Source organism: Octodon degus, unplaced genomic scaffold (assembly GCF_000260255.1).
Source record: "Octodon degus isolate 3935 unplaced genomic scaffold, OctDeg1.0 scaffold00074, whole genome shotgun sequence".
NCBI classification, from domain to species: domain Eukaryota; kingdom Metazoa; phylum Chordata; class Mammalia; order Rodentia; family Octodontidae; genus Octodon; species Octodon degus.
In genome coordinates, this window is record NW_004524650.1 from 2,633,290 (window position 1) to 2,640,116 (window position 6,827).

The 6,827-nt window shown below is 34.2% G+C and overlaps 1 protein-coding gene across 3 annotated transcripts in view; it reads left to right on the top strand.

Annotated features, from left to right (window-relative positions):
• Dpyd (dihydropyrimidine dehydrogenase) overlaps positions 1–6,827 on the top strand; it is a 978,184-nt gene that overhangs the window by 254,111 nt on the left and 717,246 nt on the right. The window lies entirely within an intron of this gene.

Genomic DNA, 6,827 nt, shown 5'->3' on the forward strand with positions numbered 1-6,827 from the left:
TCTCTCTCTCTTTGTGTATCCTTTCCCCCCTCAGTTTGCTGACCTACATGTCAATCATCCAAAGATGCATCCAGATTAATTATCTGCTGGGCAGTTGTTACTCAGTTGACATACCGAAATGATCATAATTCTTCTGTATTCACTAATTTGACTGGAACTGCCACTGTATTATTGATATAAAAATTAGTGAGTACTTAGCATCCATTTGTTCCTTATAGCTGCAGTATAATCACTTATTGCCAATTCCATTTCAAAAATTCAATATCTAAGTCATTGTCTTATGCTGTTAAAACAAATTTGCAATAGAAATTGAAAATGAGAAAAATTTTCCTTTATTGCTGTAGTGTTCTCAGCATCCCCAACAATTCTCTCAGTAACATTAATTTGGAAAAAAATACAGACTGATTATAAGCAAGTTTAGTCGTTTTTTTTTTTTAAGTCTTATGACATAGTCTTTGTGCTTTTAATGTTTTAAACCCCTGCTACATTGAGAAAACTTTAAAGACTGAAATTTCTTTCAGTGAATTTTGCTGTTTTTCAATGCTTAACTACTTCATTCTGTGAATATATTTCACAATGTGGGCATAGTTTTCACTAAATCTTCCTGAATTCATTATTGCGTAGCTTTCCCCTTCCCCGTTCTACCTTTCTGTACTGATTACCTATTCTCAATTCTCTTTCAAAATTTTCTTTCAAAGTCTCTTTCTGATTTGTCACTGGAAGTCAAACTCAGGACCTTGCTTTTGCCAGACGAGTGCTTATGCTGCTGAGCTATATCCCCTAGTGCTCGAAATCTCTTTATAAAACTAAAAAACAAAAACAAAACAACAACAACAAACGCAGTAAAGTTAAGAGCAACATTGTTCAACACGATTTTCTTCCTGTGTAGTAATAATAGGACAGTGTTTGTTTAAAAATTTTAAAAGATAATATATACTATTTTATGGATATTTTCGTTTGCTTGTAGTTAACAAGATATACATAAGTTTGTAATTTCTTATGCCTTTGAAGTTTCTGCAGCATAGCTAATTTTTTAAATAATAATATCCTAAGAAAACTACCTTTCTTGCACAAATGACTGAACTATAGTTACTTAAAAATAGTAATAAAGTCAGCTACCTAGAAACAACATAATTAGAGAAAAAGGAAAACTGAAGAATGAAAAAGGTAATTAATTGAGTTAGAAAAGTTTGCTTGTACCCTGGGAGGTTCATGAAAGTTACATCTGTATTCTCAGTATAACCTCTGTGAATACTGAGATTGGATTAGCTTTCAAAACTGTGTGATTCCACAAAATCCTTACCATTTCATCTTGATTTAAGATGTCTCTTGAAGAAAGAATCAAGATTATCCTTTAGAATTTTTGTTAAATAAAATTGGAGTTGGAGAGATCATGCTGTATACTTTTCTGAGAGCAAGTTCTTATCTGCTTTTCTTTCAGTCTTCAGATAGCTATAATAGGGTGTTATTGATGATTCTAAGGGATGGAATTGGTAAAACAGCACCTTTTAAAGTTCTAAGCTGTCTTCATATGAGGATGTTGTAGTCTGGGTTATATGATGCTAAATATCTTCTTTTTGTTACTCACCTGCCACATACCTAGTCTTTGGAACATCACAGGGTTCTCAGTATTCACATCTTTCCAATGGAGATAATAAGTAAAAACAAACAAAAATTATTCAGTTAATCTCTTTGTTTAATTTAAAATACAATTAACTAGTAAACTGTACATTAAGCTATTGGTATTTGAGTAAACCAAAAGTTTGACAGAATACAGAATCTTTGTAAAAAAGTTCTACAAAAAAAAAAAAAGTTCTACATTATGCTTTAGTTTCAGGGTGATGCTAGTTATCAAATACATTATTATGGGCATCAGTTTTGTGAAGTGTGAACTGTTGTAAATTTTTTTCTCTCTTGAGTTGTTTTGAAACATTTACATGTGAATATGAAATTACTAGTAGATAAAAAGCTCCGTTTCAAAATTATGTTTGGTATTAACTTGCACATACAAATAAAAATTTAAAGTCTTAAAACTGGATATCATGAATGTGGTTAAAAGGCAGAACAGTGCACACTATAAAACTTCAGTTACTTTTAATGATGCTACTCTGGCTTCCTGCTGAGCAAAGGTAGACACTGAGCCAAAATGCATGTTAAGGATATTCAAAATTCGTTCCAAATACCGCTAAGCCAGTAAGACCCTGTTGTATAATCAAAAAACAGTATCAGAAACCACTTATAAATGACTGTTAATGTCATATTGAGGAAATAGAACTCTAAAAATACCCAGAGAATTATTGGAAGCTGAGGACGGCTTTGGACTGTTTACTAGATTGGAACAAGAAATTAGTCTGATCATGTTTTAAAGATACTATCCATCTCTGTTGTGTCCTTTCATTATGTCGTAATCGGGGTGCAGGATGTGAATGCTACGGAACTAAGACGCGTAAGTGACAATGCTGACCTTTATTTCTTGACTTGAACTCCTTACATCTAACCTCTTCCTGAGTTCTCAGTTTACAGCTGTAATATTGCACATTTAGTAAAATATATTAGTCTGTGTTTTGTCTATACCAGAATTTACAGGGTACGGAATGACCTGTACCATCTTTTGCATCTCAGGTAGGTAGATCTTCCAAATGGTAGAGCTAAACATAAAGCTCTGAGGAAATATAATATCATTATTTGGGAAATACTTTAATTTTTAAAGTAACCACTAATTTGTCCAGTTCCATTATGAATAGATTAAGGTAGATCATACAGAGTCTTATGAAAAGTGCTGATTGAGTTAATCAGAAATCTAGCAAAGACAGTATAAAGTGAAGTTTAAGGTTTTCAGCTAGATTTGTGTGTGTGTGTGTGTGTGTGTGTGTGTGCATTTGCGTGTTCCTGAGAAATCACGTTATTTACATTTGTAGTAGAGTACACTATTAAACAAATATTTGCTGTAGTTCTAATTGCTCTGGATGCTTACCAATAAAGGCAGTAGGGATCAGATGCACGAAGAATGCAATGTATTCTCTATAATAAAACTGACCTACCTCCCTGACATTTAGGTAGGGGAATTTATGTCTCTTCACATAGAATTTTATAAATATAAACTGAATATAAAGTTCAATTTTGTAAATACTCATTGAATAGTTTTTGGCTCTTAAGTAGCTGTACTAAAATTTTCACTGAAGTTTTCATGTATTTTTATAGCCATGATTAATCGTGAATGGTTAACATTTTTAAAGATACTTCATTTTGCTTTTAATTAATTATATTTTTACACTATCTAGTAAATAGAAAAATGTAAACCAATGATCAGTGGTAGATAAATGTAAGATGCTTTATTGCTTTTAAAACAACCTAGTATATTTAGTGTAAATGTAGCTACTAGGTGATTAAAATATTATATACTTATTATCTGAATTACCTTTTGCCTTTACTATACATTTACAAGTGAACTGCATTATAAGAGAATAACTGGGTAAGGTAAAAAGGGAATTAAAAGACTGCAGATAAAAACAAATGGAATTTAAATGTTACTTCTAAAGAAAAATTTATGTAGAACCGTGGTTTACAATAATTGTTGACGTATTCCCTTAAGTACTGTGTCTGTGACTTTTCATGGTATCAATCATTTAAAGCAATTTAGGTAATAACATTCTCACATACATTTCTGCTATCTTATTTACACCATTTGCCTACATCGTTGTAATGCAGTACCTTTCTGATTTGGTACAGTAAATGCATGCTGTAATATCTATTATGGCATGGTCAAAGGATAATTTATTGTCAAATAGAAAAATAGGTCAACAATAATGTCACTTGATGATCAAACCCCCCCAAGTTTAATAAAACATCTCACCAGTCTGCATTCCAGTGCAGTGGTTGATATTTTATTAGGACTACCTGGCTATAGCAGTAGTGTAATTACTGAGCTGTCAGAGTGATAAGTGGGATTAATGGCAGCCTGATGCACTTTAGTCTGCAGAGCGTTTAGAGAATTGCAAGATGGTATTATTATCGGAGTCTGCCCATTCTGGCATATTCATGGCACCAAAGAAAAAAAGAATGCTACAATTCAGGTTTGCGTTGCCCTGCCTCATTAACATCTGACATTTCCAACAGCTGTTATTTGTGAACTAGCTCAATAATAAAAGGAGAATTATTTGGTAAAGAGGCTTAATAACTACAACTAAAAATCCTTACATTGTCAATGCTGTTAAGTGAATCTCTTTATGTTGAATTTAAGATTTCTTTGATAGAACAGAAAAATTCACTATGTATTAATTTGTTACACTTATACTGGCTGACTTTATAAATTTATTTTTTAATTGTCTTGCTATTCAACCTGGGTGTTAGGAGAAAAGAAAACAGCAAACTTGTGACTTCATCAGGAATAACCACAATCCATATGAATCCTGTTTCTATCCCATTCCCTTTCTTTTTCTTCTTCCATCTCTATCTCTATGTATCTTTAGTCCTATAAAATGCAAAATATTTTTAAATGCTTCAAATGAATAGTAACCCTTTATAATATTTAAGACAGTACATTGCTTGTTAAATTTTATCTGTGTTACATTAGCATATATTAGCAAATCCTTTCAAACCAATATTAATGCTCAACACATTGTGGTAAAACATGTATCACATCATTTCAACATCAAGGACAGACTAGACCATGTCATATATCATCTTTTATTTCTTTACAATATATGCATTAGGTCATACTTTCAATAATTATACTTTGAATCCAGTATAGTATTTCAAGAAAAATCATAAGTATGAATAAACAGGAATTCACTAATAATAGACATGAATCTAATGATGGCATTTACAGAATGATAAGGGAAGTGCTTAATGACTACAATTCTTAGAGGACAGTTGGTTATGAAAGGAGTTCAGCACAGATTGTATAATATTTAGTTTATTTTCATTTGTTTCTTTCTTTTTTTTTTTTTTTTGGTGGAATTGGGGATTGAACTCAGGCCCTTGCACTTGCAGAGGAAGTGCTTATTCCACTGAGCCATCTCCCCGGCCCCAAAATTTATTTATTTATTTTCATTTTTCATTTTTATTTATTTTTTTCAGATTGTATAATATTTAGAAAGAAGGCTGAGGGGACATACCAGAGAACAGAGATCAGATCTTAAAACAAAATATTAATTGGGTACTGAGAAATTGGTTCGGATGATGAAGAGGACTCTTATAAAAGAGTGACATGGAGACAGTGACAGTGATTGTTTTCTTGTAGGAAATGAACCAAGGTCTTAACACAGACAAGTAGATAGAACGTAATCTTTTTTTTTGTGTGTGTGTGTGTGTGTGTGTGTGTGTGTGTGTGTGTGTGTGTAACCGGGGATTGAACTCAGACCCTTCCGCTTGCCAGGCAAGAGCTTATTCTACTGAGCCATCTCCCCAGCCCCAATAGAACGTAATCTTATTAGTCACCTTTGTCACTGGGTAATTCTGGTTTCTTAAATATGTGAAAGTTGTATACCTTCAGAGTGATTTCTATCTACAACCATTCTTGGCAGGTCAGGTTAAATTCTGTTAGTTCCCCTACCGTGTCAATTGTTCTCTTTAAAAGAACTTGTGATATTTTCTCTACTCGTCGGTCATTCTCTTCAGTGAGCCTATTCTGCATTCCCAGCATCTTTTACTCTCTTAACATTCGATCATATTTCAGTTCTGTCAAAGTTTTACTCTCCTCAATAAGCTTTTCCTGACTACTCTCCTCTGCTGCCTTCACTTGGCATGCTGTATCTCACCACAGTTTATGCTGACATATTGTACATTTCAATGCTATTTGTTTGTGCTTTGCCAGAGTCCAAGCTCCATGAGAAATCAAGATGGTCTTCTCTGCTACTTTTATATTCTCATATCATAGTGTCTGCCATAGAACAAAATGTATGAGTTTGCTTTTCGTTACCATAGTGGAATAGTTGAGGCTAAGTAATGAGTAAAGACATTTGATTAACTTACAATTTTGGAGACTGAAAGTCCAAGTAGCATGGTGCGGAGTCTCAAAAAGGCCCTTGGTAGGGGCATCACCTTGGGAGTGCTTCTGAGAGAAAATCTGAATGACAAGGTAGAAAACCAGAGGGAGCCTGGAAAGGACTGAGCTTTTGTTTCTCGAATGCCTTCAGGGAACTTTTGGCCAGCTGGAGAGGTGTGAGGTTCGAACTCCAGCAACCTGAGGCTGACAGCTTTGTGGAAGCAGCCACTTAAAGGCCTGAGCTAGGGCCAGGCCCCCTGAGCTTGTTCTTTTATAACAACCTTCTTTCAAGAACCAGCCATGTTCTCACAACAACTACATCAGTGCCTTGTGTGAACAGGCCCTTCGTGGCCTAATTTGTTCCTATGAGGACTGGTGTTTTAAAGGCTCACCACCTGCCAGCACCATCCTACCAAGGACCAAGATACCAAAACACAAGCCATTGCTTGGATAGATACACTCAAACCATAGCACTCATGATGAGGCTCATCAAATATTTATTAAACAATTAAAAAATATTAAACGAGAGAATAGCTGAACAAATACACACATAAAGTACAAATAAAGGCTGGTTCTAATCAGAGGTTCTGTTATCTCTAAATAATAATTACAACATTCCATCAGTGTGTTTCTAAATGCATACCAGAATTGCCTTACAGGTTATTTTTCTCCAAGCTTAGCTTCTTATACCCGTAACTCAGATTCACCAGGCCTCACTTGTGCATTGTGTGACACCCATCAACCACGAAGTTACAGATGGTTCTTAGGTGAACTAACAGCATAAGCACCTGCCTGGCAAGTGCAGGGTTTTGAGTTCAAGTTCAAGCACTGGTTATATATA